The sequence below is a fragment of the Pinus tabuliformis genome, chromosome 7 (genome assembly GCF_031772625.1).
Source record: "Pinus tabuliformis cultivar Carrire ecotype Pingquan chromosome 7, CPIR1, whole genome shotgun sequence".
In the NCBI taxonomy this organism is placed as follows: domain Eukaryota; kingdom Viridiplantae; phylum Streptophyta; class Pinopsida; order Pinales; family Pinaceae; genus Pinus; species Pinus tabuliformis.
This window is the reverse complement of record NC_142293.1, coordinates 686,928,977-686,949,268: the sequence shown is the minus strand read 5'-3', so window position 1 is coordinate 686,949,268 and position 20,292 is coordinate 686,928,977.

Here is a 20,292-nt window from a genome sequence, read left to right as displayed (position 1 = left end):
CATTCTTCCACCCCCAGCATGGTCCAATTTAAGGAAAAATTAACCAAATTAATATATTTTTGTTTTCATTTTAATCTTTTAATTGTTATTTTACTAAATTATATTTTTATTTTTATTCAATTTTTAATTCATTTTTAAAAAATTTAATAAAAATAATCAATTAAATAATTATTTATTATTTATAAAATTTTTATAATTATAATTTAATAGAAAAAAGAAACAAATTGTTAAAACATTATTCTATATTTCTTATATTTCTTCTGTCAACCATGTGGAATAAACATCAACTTCCCTCCCCCACTACTCACTGCCTCTCTTCCTTTCCCTCCCTCGTCCTTCCCCCCTCCTGCCCCCCTCTCTGTATCCTTATCTCCCTCTCCTCTCTCACCCTCCCTCCAACCCTCCCTCCGTCTCTCTCCTCTCCCCCCTTCCCTGCATCTCTTTGTCTCTCTCCCGCTCCCTCTCTGCATAATCCCCACCACTCGCTCCCTCTGTTCCTCTCTGTCCCTCCTCCTTCACCACTTCCCCACCTCTCTGTCCCTCTCCCCTGACCCACCCTGCCTCCCTCCTCTCTCCTTCTCCCTCCTCATTAATCACTCCCTCTCTTCCTCTCCCTCCCTCGTCCTCCCCCCTCCTCCCCTACTCTCTATATCCTTCTCTCGCTCTCCTCTCACCCCTGCCTCCCTCCCTCCATCTATCTCGTCCTCCCTCTCTTCATCTCCCCAACACTAACTCCATCTCTTCCTCTTTGTCCCGCCTCCATCCCCACCACCACCACCCCTCTCTCTCCCTATCCCCCCACCTACCACCTACCCCCTCTACCTCCCTCTTCTCTCCTTCTCCCTCCCTCCCTCCATCTCCCCCTCTCTTCCCCTCCCTTCATCCCTCCATCCATCTCTCTCCTCCTCTCTCTCTCTCCCATCCTCCATCTCTCTCCTCCTCTCTCTCTCCCTCCCTACATCTCTCTCCTCTCTCGTGCTCTCTCCCTCCCTTCTTGTTGCCCTCCACCCCCCTTCGTCTCTTCCTCTCTATCCCTACTCCTTTGTCGCCGCCACCCCCCTCACTCTCCCTCTCACTCCACCCCCTTGGCCTCCCTCCTCTCTCTCTCCTCCCTCCCCTTGCCTCCCTCTCTGCATACCCCCCCACCATGCGCTCCCTCTCTTCCTCTCTGTCCCTCCTCCTTCACCGCCTCTCCCCCCTCTCTCCCCCCCTCCTTCTCTGCATACCGCCCACCACTCACTCCTTTTGTTCCTCTCTGTCCCTCCTCCTTCACCACTTCCCTCCCTCTCTCTCCCTCTCCCCTCACCCACCTGACCCCCCTCCTCTCTCCTTCTCCCTCCCCATTACTCGCTCCCTCTCTACCTCTCCCTCCCTTGTCCTCACCCCTCCTCTCCTTTGACCCCCTACCTCTTACACTCCTCTGCCCCCCTACCTCCCTCCCTCCATCTCTCTCCTCCTCCCTCTCTTCATCCCCCCAACACTAACTCCCTCTCTTCTTCTCTGTCCCTCCTCCTTCCCCACCTCTACCACCCCTCTCTCTCCCCATCCCCCCACCTACCACCTATCCGCTCTGCCTCCCTCTTCTCTCCTTCTCCCTCCCTCCCTCCATCTCTCCCTCTCTTCCCCTCCCTTCATCCCTCCCTCCATCTCTCTCCTCCTCTCTCTCTCCCATCCTCCATCTCCCTCCTCCTCCCTCTCTCCCTCCCTACATCTCTCTCCCCTCTCGTGCTCTCTCCCTCCCTTCTAGTCGCTCTCCAACCCCCTCTGTCTCTTCCTCTATCCCTCCTCCTTCATCGCCGCCCATCTCTCCCTCTCTCCCTCCCTACATCTCTCTCCCCTCTCGTACTCTATCCCTCCCTTCTTGTCGCTCTCCAGCCCCCTCTGTCTCTTCCTCTCTATCCCTCCTCCTTCGCCATCGCCCATCTCTCTCCCTCTCCCTCCACTCGCCTAGCCTCCGTCCTCTCCCTCTCCTCTCTCCCCTTGCCTCCCTCCCTCCGTCTCTCTCCCCCTCCCTCTCTGCATACCCCTCACCACATTCTACCTCTCTTCCTCTCTGTCCCTCTCCCCCCACCACCCGATCTCCCTCCTCTATCCTTCTCCCCCCCCCATTACTCACTCCCTATCTTCCTCTCCCCCCCTCTTCCTCCCGCCTCCTTTCCCCATCTTTATATCCTTCTCTCGCTCTCCTCTCTTCCCCTGCCTACCTCCCTCCATCTCTCTCCACCTCCCTCTCTTCCTCTTTGTCCCTCCTCATTCCCCACCTCCACCACCCCTCTCTATCCCTATGCCCCCACCTTCCCCCAACCCCCTCGGCCTCCCTCCTCTCTCCGCCTCCCTCCCTCCCTCCATCTCCGCCTCCCTCCATCCCTCCCTCCATCTCTCTCCTCCTCTCTCTCTCCCTCCCCCCATCTCTCTCCTCCTCTCTCTCTCTCTCCCTCCCTACATCTCTCTCCTCTCTCGCCCTCTCTCTGTACCTTCATGTCCACTCCTCCCCTCCTCCCCCGCTCCTCCGCCTCCCCCACTACTAGCTCCCTCTTCCTACCTCCCCCTCCCTCTCCCACTCTCTATATCCTTCTTTCCCTCTCCTCTATCCCCCTTCCTCCCTCCTTTGTCTCTCTCATCTCTCCCCTTTCCCCCCTCTCTCTGTCTCTCTCCTCCCTCCCTCTCTCCATCCCCCCCACGACTCACTCCCTCTCTTCCTCTTTGTCCCTCCTCCTTCCCCAACCCCTTTTCCTCTATCCCTCAATCTCTCTCCTCCCTCCATCTCCCGCACTCGCTCCGTTGTTGTTCCCCTGCCTCCCTCGCTACTCACTCCCTCTCTTCCTGTCCCTCCATCCTCCCCTCTCCTATCTCACTCTCCCTTTCTCTCTCTAATTTTCATGATCAACTGTATACTAACCTAATTTGTCATATCATTTACTAAAATAATAAATAAAAAATAGTAAATAATTATTTCAAGAGTAGTGAGATGTTTTATAATTTGGCATAAGGGATAAGTGTTTACACTAATATTTAAAAAAAAAATACAATTCAATCTCATCCTAAACAAAATATAGATAAATATATATTAACAAGAAATTATTAAAATTTTTATAAATTAAAAAAAAAATTGATATTTTAAATATTTTTAGATAAGAGAAAAAAATATTATATGTATATGTATATATATATATATATATATATATATATATATATATATATATATATATATATACTCGGATCATAGGATCTCAGATTTTATGTTTTATTTTACTTGGGTGAAAAAATTACTATAATTTGTTTTTTTATAACATTTTTTTCAATATTATATGTATTTTTCAATGTTCTTTTTACAAGTGGGAAACGTATTTTTCACAATTCCATTAAAACTATTTGTATAATTATTATTTTTATTACATTTTTTCAATAATTTATAAAAGTCATAAAAACATTATTTTTTTTTATAGATTATTGAAAGGAATGTAATAAAAATAATAATGATGCAAATATTTTTAATGGAAATTGTTTTCCCGCTTATAAGAAAGAACATTGAAAAATACATATAATATTAAAAAAAAATTATAAAAAAATTAACTATAGTAATTTTATAATTGACCTTCGCATGTTTCGTCCAATTTGTGCGTACAATCCAACGAAACACATGCCAACTAGTTAGCTAAGCTGTCATGCTCCCCTACAATAGCAAATTCACACAACGGGGTGGAGATGGAAATACTAAAATCATTATGTAACATCCAACTGAATAGAATCCACCAACCTAGATAGAATATTAGCATAACGCTGTCGTGACTGGATATGATACTCACTGCATCTTGAAACCGGGTTTTTCGATGCGACGAATTAGGTTTAGGTTTAGGAAGAAAGAACAGAGCCTCATTCTTTTGTTTCGTTGAGAACAGAGCCTCTATTGCGTGTTATATTCCCCTAGTCAGCTGTTATATTCCATCTAGAATATTAGCAGAACGTTCTGGTGATAAAACCATCATGGCTTAATTCATGGTGTGCGAGTGATGGCAGAGTTGTGGGACTCTGTATCTCCAAACTCTTAATAGCTAAGCCCAACCCAACCTCAAGATGAATGGAGAAAGACTGTGTTGGCGGCTAAGACATAGAAACAAAATTATGAAGATAAAAATTAAAAATGTTTTAAGAGTAAGGCCACCACCCAGAAATCAAACATCTAAACTAAAAGCCGATTCAAACAAAGAGCAACCTGAAATCTGAAGATAAAACTCTGCGGTTAAACTAAATTTGTTCAGAATTATTAAACCATTTATGCTTCAGTAATTCACCTTCATTTTCGTGATTCCTAAATCTACGTGAAGGATTGAGCTTGACAACGGGAAATCTTATTCTTTAAGATGCAACTTATTCTTTATGTTCTCAATATATTCTGTGAAGCCCAACTTTGTATTAGTTATGCAGATACATTTTTTGACCAAATACTTCTAAGAGAACATATATTCTGTGAAGCCCAACTTTGTATTAGTTATGCAGATACATTTTTGACCAAAGACTTCTAAATCTTATAAGTAAATTGATATTTAAAGCCACAACACCCGAATCAAGAAGGTATTGAGAAGTAACTGCAAGGTGCCTTTTAACTATTTTTTGTGCGCTGAGTGACTGCCACTCTCTTTCCAATTATGAGGTAATTGAGAGAGAAATCACACGCTATACTTATTTTTCATAGCTATTTCTATATTTCCATATCTAGAAATTAGACAAACGTCTTTATATTTTTAACCAAAGAGTTCTGAATCTCATAGATAAATCGATTTTTAAATTAACTACACTACAATCAAATCAAGAAGGTATTGAGAAGTAACTGCCAGGCACCTGCTTGCTCCATAGTCGTGTTCACTCCATGGTTTTTCCTTTCTATGTGCGCACTAAAGAAGCTGAAATAATCGAGAATACCAAAAAAAAAATTAAGATATAATCAGTAAATTCACAATACTAAAACGAAAGAGATTTAATAAAACAAATGAAAACGAGATCTGCCTTACCTCATCCATCCATAGTCGTGTTCACTCCATGGTTTTTCCTTTCTATGTGCGCACTAAAGAAGCTGAAATAATCGAGAATACCAAAAAAAAAATTAAGATATAATCAGTAAATTCACAATACTAAAACGAAAGAGATTTAATAAAACAAATGAAAACGAGATCTGCCTTACCTCATCCATCCATCGAGAAGTAGCATGGACATCGCATTGGATGGTTTGGTTAGGCTATAGAATAGTACTCAAATACCTCTGCTTGAGGAATTTTCCCTTCTCTTCTTATGCTTTGTGGCTCACAGGCTTAATTTCACCCAAAAGGAACACACACAAACAAAAATAATAATGACATACATGCAAACCCACACAGAAACATAAGAATAGGCAAACACAGATAACGTATGTGCGGATTTTTCGGCTTTTCCTCTTCGTGTATCCGGATTTTTCGGCTTTTCCTCTTCGTGTATCTTGATTTTTCAAGGTTTGCAGTTGGTGTGCCCTGCTTTTTCCAGGTTGTCAAATTTTATTCTAAATATAGAGATAACGGTTAGGTTTTTTGAAATGACAATTTAAATAAATTGGAGAATGATAATTAATTAATTGACATATTAATTATCGGTAACTTCTCTGGTATTCTTCGTCAACTTCACGGTCATATTTGTAGATGATGGAAGATTGCATCCAATTCAATATAGCATGCAAAGAGATTTCAAAATATCGTTCCGAACACTGGACACTGCTGCAAACACATGAAGCAAGCCTGAGAGATGGCACAAACCCAACCTGCGTATTTCCTCACTCCACTCACATTTAGAACCCATCAAAGCCAAGTGTGCCACGGACCCTCTTAATGAAGCTATCAGGCCAAGCTTCATTAGTGACCATGGCCGCTCACTGCAGCAGTAGCACCAGCGGTAGTGACCATGCCATCGACATTGTTAACGGACATGGGATTGTCAACCGGCATGGATCACACGAAGAATGTTCGCCTTCCAATTTCACAGAAGACAGCGAAGACGATGCCAAGGCCTCAAATCCTCGAGATTTCATGGCGATTTTCAGAGAACAGCTCTGCGAGATACTGGAGGTATATCAGCCACACTCGTTTGTGTTTTCACATTTTCTGGCCTCCTCCTTTTCTCATAATCCCTCTTTACTGTGGAATTCGTTGACTAAAACGCTGCCCATATAGAGAGTTCGTAGCTCTCTTGACAATTGGGCAATTTGTACTCGATACATTTTAGTTTTACATAAAACCCTATGTACGTTGTGAGCTCTTCGGGAAATCATTGGTTTTAGAATTTCGTTTGGCCATCCCGCAACAGACCTTATCCTGGAGAAGGTCCCTCAAACATTATAGTTGTCAACAACTTAGAGAAGGAAAAACCCTTATTACCAATTATTTCTCGCTCTGTACTGTTGAACCCTTATGACAAATTATTTATAACCCTCTAATTTGAACACTTTGAAGGATCTTTCCCCAGCGTGCTATTTCATTTTCTATCTTTCAAATTGAATGTTTCATAGCTGGTTCGAGATACTGCACTAGCCACAACGATTGTCTTTCTGTTAATACGCCAATTTTAGGGTTTACTGGCCAGCAGCGGAGGTAAGTTATAAATTTCATTAAAACCCTAACTAGATTTCATGCAACGATCCAAAATATCGTTCCGAAACAAAGATTATCACTGAACGCATTCCGGATCTTCCAGTCTTTGGGAAATCCGCTTGATACAATACAATGATACATCTTTAAGATTGAATGCACGACATTCTAATCATAGCATCATTTACTATGTATAGTTTATATGGTTTAGTTGCTTTCGCAATTTTTGAATTTCTTTAAAATTATATTTATTGAGATTTCCATTCGTTATTGCTTTTTAATACTTAGGGTATTTAAAATATTGATGGAGGTTTCCTAAATAAAGTGAATTTTTTTTTAAATATTGGCGGAGGTTTTCCATTAATATATTTTTTTTTAATTTACTTTTTATTTATAAGTTAGAGGTTATTATTCATTAATTTATTCCTAAAAAGGTTAGATAACATGTTATCCTTTTATTTTTTAATTTATGTTTTATATTTTCAATTTAAATTATTTTGAATAATTTCTTAATTATATTTTATATTTTTAATTTAAATTAATTTTCAAAAATTGTATATAATTATATAATTGTATTTTTTTGTTTTATAATAGTATTTCAAAAAATATTTAATAGCTTATAAAATCACAACCGATGTTATGTACATAGCACCGTTTATACACAACACCAGATATACAACATCGACACATCACTGCATATAATACATGTACACAACACCACAGGTACAACATGTACAACATATACACAATAGTAGTACTTCACATGGAGAGACTACACTCTCTCTAGCAGGCAACCTAGCTTCTAGGGGAAACATTCTTAGAGCACTCTAGTATTCACTTGGATTGGAGAAAGAAGGCAAAGGAAAGCGAGAAAGCACAAGGGAAAATTTGGATCAGTAACTACAGTTGGATTTCTTTGCAGTTATTGAGTTGTGTGTATGACTTCCTTGTTAGTTTTGGAATTCATGGTACATGCATCTAGTTTCTTAGTTATGTGTTGTCATTGGCATGGAGGATTCCCTGGATTGACAGCGGTTTGAGCCTTGTCATTTCCTCGATATCCATGGTGTTGTGGGTTTCCCACTTGATTGTTTTATTATTGTTGCTCATGCACTTATGGTTGTGCTTTGAGTTACTAGTTCTTGGAGCCTTGGTTTGACAAACACTTTGGAAGTCCTAGAATAGCTTGGGTTGAGTTACTAATCCTGGAGCCTTGGTTGGAAAAACGATCTGGAGCCCTTGGTGGGTTAAGTTACTAGTCAGAGAACCTTGGCTGGATAAATTCTCTATAGCCTTGTGGCAGTTGTGGGTTGAGTTACTAGTCCTAGAGACTGGTTGGAACAAACACTATAGAACCCTCGACACCTTGGGTATAGACCGATCTAGGTTGTGTTGGTGATGTCTGAGCATGAGGTGGAATCGATGATGGTTGAGGTGGTTTGGAATTTGGAAGACTCGGTTTGGTTTTGGTTGGTTTATTCCATATGATCATACATTCATGTTTGAAATTTTTATGAATAGTTAATGAATGCATCAGATAATAGATATTATTGGAGCTATTATGAGAGTTCATTAGACCTTCTTGGAGAATCTCAAATAAGTTCCAGGCCCCTATGTTCAGATATGCATTCATTACTTGTAGATTTCATGTTCACCATATGTTTGACGAAATAATTGTCATGGTTAGGCTTGGTTAGATAAATTTATTTACTAAGTTTTTTATGAATGGATTTGTGTTGATGTTATATATAATTCTAGAAAGTCTCACTAAGTTTTGGGCAGTGTTTGGTAGACAAGCCCTGAAAAGGTGGAAATTATTTTGGGGACGTAGGGTTAGAACTAAGCAATTGGGTGAGATGGATGTTGATGATATTTTGGATCGGTTTGTACATATATTTAAGGTTATGATATTCATGTATGAGGCGATATAATTGTGATATTGTGTCATACTAATATGGACTGACTTGTGCAAATGTGATAGCCTCCCCTGAGATACATTGAGGTATGAGTGTGATTATGTCATATGTTTGGTTTATCTAACATGATATGTTTACAGTTTGTCTCAATGTTTGATTAATTGCATTATATGTGTATGTGTCTATAATATTGCATGAAAGAATTATCTTGTTTTAAGATTATTTTACTATCACAATATGTGTTGGGACAACTAATATGCACTTGAGTGTAAGTCGGTGCTAGTTGTAGTATTATGATTAATGACTGTGAGTTGATTAAGGCGTGAATATCAATCTTGGTAAAGGTTGATTTCGAATTAATATACATTATGTCTTGATCTTTGGAACATGTGACTGACATGTGTAACATCTGGTTTCATGTTATGGGGGATTCATCAAGGAATTGGAGTCCCTTGAGAGATAACATATGTATGTGTTCAGTTACAAGGAAGTATGCTCAACACAACAAGGTAAGGTAACAAGTATATTGTTACATTTATGTGTGCACTAATAGCTACGTGTTTATGGAAGTATGATGCAGGGGATTGCATGGAAAAAGAGATGGCCATGGAATCTTGGAGAAGGGTGAGGTTGATCTTTCCCTTGGAGGCATTGGGAACCCATGGGGTTGAGGCCTGGTTCTTTTTTACTAGTCTTGTGATTTCGATGCTTTGTGATCTATTTGCACTTGATTTGTAGTTTATTTTATGTTTGGTGCATGGCCATGCACTTTTCTTGTGGTATTATAATGTTTTTGGTTTTTCATGGTTTTCTTCATGTTCATTCCTTTTATGTTTTGGGGGACTTGGGAATTCATTGGGGAAAGAGGGAAGTTAATGGAGCTTGGGAAGCATTAAATGAAACCCAAGAGGTAATGTAAGACTCGAATGAAGCTTCGTGCATGAGTAAATGATAGTTGAAGGAAATAATATGATAGTCAGTTGGATTGGTTGGGTCCATTGGGATAAATGGATGGTGGTAGGACATTCATGAGAAATGTGACGGGAAAGGTAAAGTGAATGAATCTAAGGTATTAGATGTGTTGGCTATGTTGAGATTTGTCCTTCTCAATGTTGTGCATGTCATGGAGGGTAAAGAGAGTTATCTTAACCTTGACCATACAATAATAGGTAATTATGTTCAGAACTAGATTATGTTGATGTTTATATATGTATACATGTATGTGTGTATGTCATTGTCTGACAGGGTTGTTATGGATCATGATTATTTTATGCTAACGATTATATATATGTAAGTATGTATGTCATTGTCTGACAATATTGCCAAGGATCATGCTTTTGGAGGAACAATTTCTTATGTAGGTGAATGGCATGAAGAGTTACTTGGCTTTGTGAGGAATCAAGTGGGAAGAATAACCTGGAAGATCCATGAGGTTAATATTGCATGGATGAGATTTGATAATGTATGCTTGTACTATGCCTATGTTGTTTTATGGATAGGTAATGATAAAGGATACATCGGCTAAATCAAATCATTGTGATCGGCGACATGTTGGAACATGAATGGAGAGTGGAAAGACCCTAGAAGCTAGGTTCCCTGTGAGAGAGAGTGTGGTCTCTCCATGTGAAGTACTACTGTAATGTACATGTTCTACATGTTGTACCTGTGGTGTTGTGTACATGTATTATATGCAGTGATGTGTCGATGTTGTATATCTCGTGTTGTGTATAAACAGTGCTATGTACATAACATCGGTTGTGATTTTATAAGCTATTAAAATATTTTTTGAAATACTATTATAAAATAAAAAAATACAATTATATAATTATATACAATTTTTTAAAAATTAATTTAAATTAAAAATATAAAATATAATTAAAAAATAATTCAAAATAATTTAAATTAAAAATATAAAACATAAATTAGAAAATAAAAGGATAACATGTTATTTAACCCTTTTAGAAATAAATTAATGAATAATAACCTCTTACTTATAAATAAAAATTAAATTAAAAAATTTCATATCGATGGAAAACCTCCGCCAATATTTAAAAAAAAATTACTTTATTTGAAAAACCTCCACCAATATTTTAAATACCCTATGTATTAAAAAGGAATAATGAATAGAAATATCATAAATGTAACTCATGGAAGTGCTTTTAACGAAATTCAAAATTTTATTTTTACGTACCTTCCGAGGAGCAAAAGCAACTAAACCATATAAATTATACATAATAAATGATGCTATGATTAGAATGTCGTGTATTCTGATAGGAGGATTTGGTGTTCAATCTTAAATATGTATCATTGTATTGTATAAAGCGCATTTCCCAGAGACTTGAGGATCCAGAATGCATTTAGTGATAACCTTTGTTTCGGAACGATGCTTTGGATCGTTGTATGAAGATGCGAGATCATTGACATTGTGGTTTAAATCTCTTTGCATGTTATATTGAATTGGATGAAATATTCCATCATCTACAAATATGACCGTGAAGTCGACGAAGAATACGAGAGAAATTAGCCTTAATACGACCAATAATTAATACGACAATTAATTAATTATCATTCTCCAATTTATTTAAATTGTGCCTGCACATATGTAGGATTTCAAAAAACCTAACCGTTATCTCTATATTTAGAATAAAATTTGACAACCTAGAAATAGAAAGGCACACCAATTGCAAACCCTGAAAAAGTAAGATACATGAAGAGGACAAGCCGAAAAATCCTGATATACATTATCTTCGAATTTTATTTCGCTCCTCTTGACGTGGTGGTAGTCTGATGTGATCAGTATGAGACAATGCTCACCTATTTCGTCTCTGTGTTTGTCTATCCTTATGTTTCTGTGTCTCTGTGTGGGTTTGCATGTATGTCATTATTATTTTTGTTTGTGTGTGTTCCTTTTGGGTGAAATTAAGTCTGTGAGCCACAAAGGATGAAGCAAAGAAGGGAAAATTCCTCAAGCAGAGGTATTTCAGTACTATTCTATAGCCTAACCAAACCATCCAATGCAATCTGCATGACACTACTTGATGGATGGATGAGGTGAGGTAGATCCCGTTTCAAATTTTTTTATTAAATATCTTTCATTTTAGCATTGTGAATTTACTGGGCAAGCAGTTTTAAGGTACCTAGCAGTTACTTCTCAATACCTTCTTTAATATACCTGGAAGTGATGATGCTACTGTGTGGTGATAGGTATTTGGTTTAGTGATATGTGATGGTCTCGGCATGTGAGTTATTGATTGATTCAATGTGATAATGATTTAGACTTAGTTTTTCAGTATTTTGAGATTTGTATGTACGTAGTCTTCACGAGAAGTGCGTACATACAAAGGTGTGATTCATAAGCGTAACTTATACCTTATGGCATATGATTGATCAAGATTTGCAGTGACATTATCTAATTTATGTGATGTGAATGGTTATGCACTGATATGATATGTTATGAATTAGTTTGATCTAGTTCCACTGGTTGATTAAGATTCAGTTACTACTTTGATGATTCAATTGTTTCCGTGATTGAGTGATTTGATATAGTGATTTATTTCATAAATGTTATTTGATATTGAGCTTAAATGATCGAAGTGCATCTAGTCTAAAAATATGATGAAAAGTGGCCTACAAGTTTGATGTTTTGAGTTAGTTTAATCCAGTATGAAACATTATGAAACGTGGTTCACAAAAGAGCTAAGGGTTGGAGCCTTGAGTTAGCGAGTCAAGGCTTTCTTCTATTGGTAGCTGGTAAATCTATTCAGGGGTAGGAGATCCCTTCCAATGGGTGTTAGTAAATGAGATTAGGGGTTTGCAACTCCCTTCTAGTGGGTGTTGGAGAATGAGAGAATGTTGTAGCCTTATGTAATTTGCTTCATGCATAGTGGTATGAGTCTGCTCCAGTACAATATTGTACTATGATTTCCCCTATAATAAAAGAAGAAGATATATACGATGACAGTTGTGGTTTTCTCCTACTTTTGGTTTCCACCTAAAATCCTAGTGTCCTCATGTGTTGTTGTGTTTCTTATGTGTGATGGTTTATTCTGCTCGTATTGTTCATGGTTAATGTTTAATTAATGCCTAATGAATTAATGATGCAATGGTTCAAGTTAAATATATTGTGAAATAAATAACAAGTTAGTCAAATGGGGGTATGATGTTTGTCTTCATCGTAGTTGTGTGCATACGTTATTGTACTTAATGACAGTAGCATACAGAAATTTGAATAAGAAATTGAAAGGTTTATGTGAGTTTTAAAATATTGATTCATCGGCCCCCAATATTTTTTCCAACATCCATCGATTCTCTAGAATGTATATTTTGTAGGCCTTTGATGACTCGTTATAACAAAAAAATATGATTTCTTTCCTAAAGGATCAATATTGTTCCTCTTATATTTAGGAACATACATATATATAGGAGAACCAAACATTCTCATGTGTCCAACCTGTGGCTTCCTTTCAGAGAATGTTTCTTCAAGATCCATACCTACTATAACTTTACGAGGGCTTCTATTTTGAATGTACATGGTTTTCAGTGATGCTTCAACCCGTAAAAAATAGAAATTCCAAATCATGCATGATGTCCTTGACAAACTCTTCAATGGACCTATTCTTTAATTTTTCTACACCATTCTAATATGGATTATAGGGTACAATTAGCTCCCTTGTAATATTATTATGCCTATAGGCTTGTGTGTGGTATAGATCGAAGTGCCATATAACCCTTAGTATGCGGTATTTAACAGTTGGTAAATTCATCGCTCACCAACACCTTGTGTAATGGACTAAACCACTAGGAAACACTCATTTCATTAACTTAGTACAAAGTTTTATAGTTCAACATAATTTAGTGTGGAATTATGCAACAAATATTTATTTTACTATGTTGCTTTTAGTAATTATTTAATGGGAAACCAATAATAATATAAATTCCATTTAACCAAAAAGAGGTTCTATGACAATACTATGCAAATACCTAGCTTAAAGTTTGGTACTAAGAAAATAACAATAATCTCACAATAATGAATAGCTAGATGTAACATCATTATTTAATTAATTACATTTAGTCTCATCTCATGTATAGGTCCATACCTTTACAATACATATAGCGCAATATATTTATGGAGAATGTAACTTAGTTCAATTCAGTTTATGAAAGAATTTGAGTGTAAGTATGGAGGTAACTTAGTGATCTCTTTACAATATATAATCTAATATAAATTATACATAGAGAGAGAAATTTAAATTAATTGGGTTTATTTTGAATATTTTGGAGTAATGGTTATTATTCTCTCCCCTCAAATTTCATTTTTGAAAGTGATTTATAAAAATGATATGATAAAATTTTTCATAATAGATTTTAACATTATTTTTTATTTTAATCCTTTTACTATTTAGATAGAAAAATCAAGTAAACTCATATTAATGGTCATGAAATCCCATCATGCTTGAATGCTATTTTTTTCTTTTTAAAATATTTTTTGCATTTAATAATTATATATAATGGCATAAATAGGATAATTGACGTAACTCGGGTAGTTCAATTGGAAGCCATGGGATCTAAGAGTGGTTGTAATAGTAGTAGTTGTTGAAACTTCACTAGTCATATTTTCCTAATCATTATATTCGATTTAAAAAATCCAATCTCATATGATTAGCATGAATAAGCACTTACCACTAGAGATAGGTGACTAGTATTTTGATGGTCAAAAGCACAAAGAGGAGTTATGGAGGTGAGCTTCATTGAAATAATCTATAAAAAAACATTTCCAAATATTAATATAATAAAAGTGAAGAAATGAAATCCGATTACAAATTTAGATATGTTATTTCTGACCATTTTAACTGAAGTAATTCATACCTTTATCTAGCTTTTCAAGGACTACACATAGTTGATGATTTCCTCTAACACAAGTGTAAGCTAGTATATAACATACAACGTAATAATAATTTTCAATTCAATCGCTCAAACAACATTAATCGTTAATTCAGCCATCTTTAAAAAAACCATCGACTCATAAAACAAAACCATATTGATCCGTCATTAATTTAGAAATCAGATTTAAGTCATCAATTCAACAAATATGAGAAGAGAGAAGATTTTTTTAAGCTCTCACTAGCCTTTATAATATTTAAATGACAACATAAGAAAATATTCCTTTTACAAAATTGTGTCACGATAAATAACTTTTATCTTAATGCACCTACTGCCTTTTCTATATATGCATTTTATTGATACTTCAGCTTTTTGAGTGTTGTGAAAGAAACCATGTAAAAAGAGCAGCAATATTACACTTTTGAGCAACCAAGAATAAGGTTTTGTACAACATTCTTGCGATCACTATTCTATGGCCTTTTGACTTACATTTCATTGAAATTTAATGGATATAAATATATTATGCATCAAACCAATAAATTATTAATGTTTTATACGTATATATACCCTTTCCTTCTAGTTACGACTGTCTATAAACTATCCTCTTCTTGATCTCATGTGGATATAACCCTTCTGAGAATACAATGTTGCATTTGACCTCTACTTATTCTTTGCTATTGTTGATGATCTCAAAATCCTCAGGATCGTGTATGAGAATTGGTGGAGTTTCATGTTCACTTAGGTCACGAGATGTTCTAGTCGACAAGATCGATGCATGGAAACACTATACAAGATTAACAACCGATGTTAGAAAAGTGTGAAAACGCTGAAAAAAATCAATCGAGTGAAACATTGAATACAAGGTAAAGAATGAATAAATAGAGCTCATATGCAAAAAGAAGTCATGGAAATGATGTTGCATGAGTGGATCCATAAAAGCATTAATTAATTGTAGACAAGTTTTTCTCACTCCATTGCAAATACGAAGATAAATTAGTGTTGAAAATCGGGTACCTGTGGGATCCATAAAGGCATCATGCATTGCTCGCAGATATATTGTTGTATGAAAAAGACCTAATATAGGATATCCCACTGAATAAACCCCTTTTCCAATTCCAATAAAGGCAATAGTTGTTTGTGCATTCCATGAAAGGATAAGATGTATGGATATGACAATTGCTCGACAAAATGGTTTGGTTAATCATTGTACGCCATTATTCAAATCTGAGGAACCCTAAGGTATTGTGTCATACACCTCACCCGTCACACACATCATCATAGCAACATCAATAAGCCAGTGGCCGTGGTGTAGTGGAGTTGCACATAATGACGTATCTCTACTGATAATGGTGATTGTATCCCCAGATGCATAGTCAAGGTGGAGAATGAGGCCAATGTGGTAAAGGAAAGTGTGGTTGTTAATGGAATATTTGATACTTGAAGGAAAATGTTACCTATTGGCAAGTCTTTTCACGTGCACATCATATTGCGTTCGAACGTTATTTACTTTAGGGAAATGTTGTTCTAAAAATTAGGTGTGACAGCAAATTCACCAGCCCCCATTTGTCAGTTTTAATGATGAATATTGCATCCTTTCATTTAATTCTTAATTGAGTTCAAGTTTTACAACGAAGATTCACTTTATTCTGTGCATGATACTTTGGAGATAGGCTTCTGTCTTATAGTGTACTCCACCTGCAGATGATGAAATAACAAAATATAGGTAGTGAACTCTATGTTTCGACATTAAATTCCACCTGTACTTTAGACATGAGGTTTTAATCTTACACTATGCCCCACCCATAAGTAAAGAGAGTGGAACATTATTATTGTGCAAGATTTGGTTGATATTGAATTGTTCCTTTCTTAGCTTATTTATCTTTAATGAGTTTAAAACCTAATAGCTTATCTTAATTAACGCGTTAAAATAATGAGGTTATATTTTACAAAAATTAATTAATCTAAAAAAATTTAAAACCATTACTAATTAAACTTCTAAATATTATGTTTAAAAAAAAAAATTAATGTATTAAAATAAAAGTGTTTAAGGTTTGTTGTAATCTTCTGATTGTTGTTTTAGAATTGAATTAGTGATGTCAATTACAAGTGGAAATTATATGCAAGTGGAAATTTTATTGAGTATCACCCCTTGGAATAAGATTTCTCTAAAGTATCAAATGGAAATGTCTCTACGGAGGCAGAATGGTCAAAGAATGCACATGAAAGTTGACTGAGCAGAAAGAATAAATAAAATGAATATATTTTAGGTTAAAAATTCCACTCAATGTTTTCAAGATATTATTAAACAAACTTCAATATTACGGGTGAGGCCAATATTCTATAAAGTTTAACCTCTAACCATTGGTTGGGCCACTAACCATAAATGAAGAAAAAAATCATGTATGAATAGTGAAGTCTATAATGAATTTTTCCTATTCACATCATTATTGCTCACTTAATGCTCAAACGAAATGATTCTGTAACACCCCCTAGCTGATTATCCATGTAAAAAAAATATAAGATGAAGGTAATGGGACACATATTCTAAGATGAATGGCGAGAAAAACATCGTAGTAGGTGTCACTTTCGGTTTATTTATGGCTAAGGAAATTGGCAAAGGAAATGGAAAAGAAAAAAAATGTATTAATTGGCATTTATTTATGAAAATAATATAAAATAGGAGAAAAGGAAGTTTAAAGGTCATAAAATTTTTTGAGGATGAAATTGAAAGGAAATGAAGAAAAATAAGGAAAATAGACGCCTTAATGATAAAAAGGCTTCTGAGGATCACTTGACAATCTTTCGTCAGTTCAATTTTGGGGCTGTATTCTATTGTCTCATTCTCTTCCAACTTGATTCCTCATAAAGCATGATCCCTGGAAATTTTGTCAGACAATGACATATATACTTACATATATATAATCGTTATCATAAAATAATCATGATCCCTAACAACCCGGTCAGACAATGACATACACACATAGATGTATACATATATAGACATCAACATAATCTAGATCAGAACATCATTACCTAATATTGTAAGATCAAGGTTAAGATAACTCTCTTTACCCTCCATGACATGCACAACATTGAGAAGGACAATTCTCAACATAGCCAACACATCTAATACCTTAGATTCATTCACTTTACCTTTCCTGTCACCTTTCTCATGAATGTCCTACCACCATCCATTTATCCCAATGGACCCAACCAGTCCAGCTGACTATCATATTATTTCCTTCAACTATCATTTACTCATGCACGAAGCTTCATTTGGGTCTTACATTACCTGTTGGGTTTCATTTAATGCTTCCCAAGTTCCATTAACTTCCCTCTTTACCCAATGAATTCCCAAGTCCCCCAAAACATAAAAGGAAAGAACAAGAAGAAACATGAAGAAAACCATGAAAAACCAAAAACATTATAATACCACAAACGAAGTGGCATGGCCATGTACTAGACATGAAATAAACTGCAAATCAAGTGCAAATAGATCACAAAGCATCGAAATCACAAGACTAGTAAAAAATAACCAGGACTCAAGCCCATGGGTTTCCAATGCCTCCAAGGGAAATATCAACCTCACCCTTCTCCAAGATTCCATGGCCATCTCTTTTTCCATGCAATCCCCTACATCATACTTCCATAAACATCTAGCTATTAGTGCACACATAAATGTAACAATATACTTGTTACCTTACCTTGTTGTGTTGAGCACACTTCCTTGTAACTGAACACATACATATGTTATCTCTCAAGGGACTCCAATTCCTTGATGAATCCCCCATAACATGAAACCAAATGTTACACCTGTCAAATACATGTTCATGAGAATAACATATGTCCACGCAATGTCAGGCAAAATAAAGGATAGGAAGACTTCATGTATTCATGCAAAGCACTCATTCATTTGGAAAAAAAGGTCTCCGAACATAGCCAAATGAGTTTTCACCAAATTCCTTTCCTTTATATTTTTCCTTACTATAATGGAGTCTTTATATGTACTATCATATCACCCTACTGTTATTCATATAAAGAAATCAACTATTACCTTGTCATGCTAATACCAAGCATGTTACCATGCAACTATTCACACATGTCAGTCACATGTTCCAAAGATCAAGACATAATGTATATTAATTTGAAATCAACCTTTACCAAGATTGATAGTCATGCCATAATCAACTCATAGTCATTAATCATAATACTACAACTAGCACCGACTTACACTCATGTGCATATTAGTTGTCCCAACGCATATTGTGATAGTAAAATAATATTAAAACAAGATAATTCCTTCATGCAATATTATAGACACATACACATATAATGCAATTAATCAAACATTGAGACAAACTGTAAACATATCATGTTAGATAAACCAAACATATGACATAATCACACTCACACCTCAATGTATCTCAGGGGAGGCTATCACATCTGCGCAAGTTAGTCCAAAACCCACTGGAAGGGAGTTGCAAACCCCTAATATTTTCATAGAGAAATGATTAAGTATCATTATGGATTGCAAATTATAACTTTTTGTTATTGGAGGAGCTATTATATTACAACAAAGGTTGAATAACCAAAATTTTAATGACTATTAGGTTGGAATCATGTATTTACAAAATGTAATCTTTCATAAGCTATTCCGTTATAGTTTACTTATGCTTCAAATATTTCCTCACTTTATATTTTTCTTAGGCTTAGTATTTTAGATTAGGGAAGCGATATGAGAAGTTCAACTTATTTGAAGATATGTAATTCTTGCGCAAACAACAAATGCCTTGATTTATTGAAAGTGAATTTTAATATATAACCTTATTATTTTCAAATCCTCTTGATATATTCTAACAAGTTGTATAAATTTCATTATTATTACATAGATATAGACAAATTCTTTTAGTTCACTTGTTAGTTAATTATTTTAGGAGTCTCTATTGATGTTATTTCAAATACATTCTTTTTTTGTTGTTGTCCACATCTCATTCATCGTATACTCTTACAAATGAGATCGTTCTACAACAAGATTTCTGCTAGATTGAATTCACTCAATACATAATGAATATGAACCATAATATAAATACAACATTGAATTTAAATATAAATTTTAAGAACAATAAAAGTATTATAAAAAATGAAATTGTATTGGATATATATATATATCCAATTTATAATGGGTGGGAGGTCTAGTGATCGACCTCCCTACTCCTTCTCTCGTGCAAACTACTCAATAAAAAAATTTCCCATGGGGTTTTGGATTGACACTGAATGGGTGCACTGTTAAGGCACTCCTTGCGATAGGTCACTAGTTCAAATCCCCTGTGGGTGCTTACCTACCAAAAGAAAGAAAATATCAATAGTGCCTGACTAGAAATACTAGACTTGGTTTGTTATAGAACGGTTACTCAATGCTAACGAGTTCTTCCATCCCCAATAGGATGCAATTTAAGGAAAATTTAGTCAAGTAGATATATTTTCAGTTTCATTTTAAAATTTTAATTGTTATTGTACTCGAATATATTATCAATTTTATTTAAAAAGTTTAGTAGAAATAATCAATTAAAGAATTATTTAGTATTTATATCCTTATTATAGTCATAATTGGATATAAATAAGGAAGCAAATTGTTAAAAGATTATTCTATATGACTTCTCTCAACCTTCTGGAGTAAACATCAAATTCATTACTTCTTGTGTTTCTTCCTTAACTCAAGAGGTACAAGAGATCTTAAGAGTCTCACTTAGTAATGATCAACATCCTCATATAGTTAGGTTGGTTTATAGGCTATAGGAGTCGTCAAGTCTAGAAATTGTCCAAACACCTTAACCTAGAAAGTTACATAGCATCAATGAAATCCACATTTAATAAGATAATCAAATATT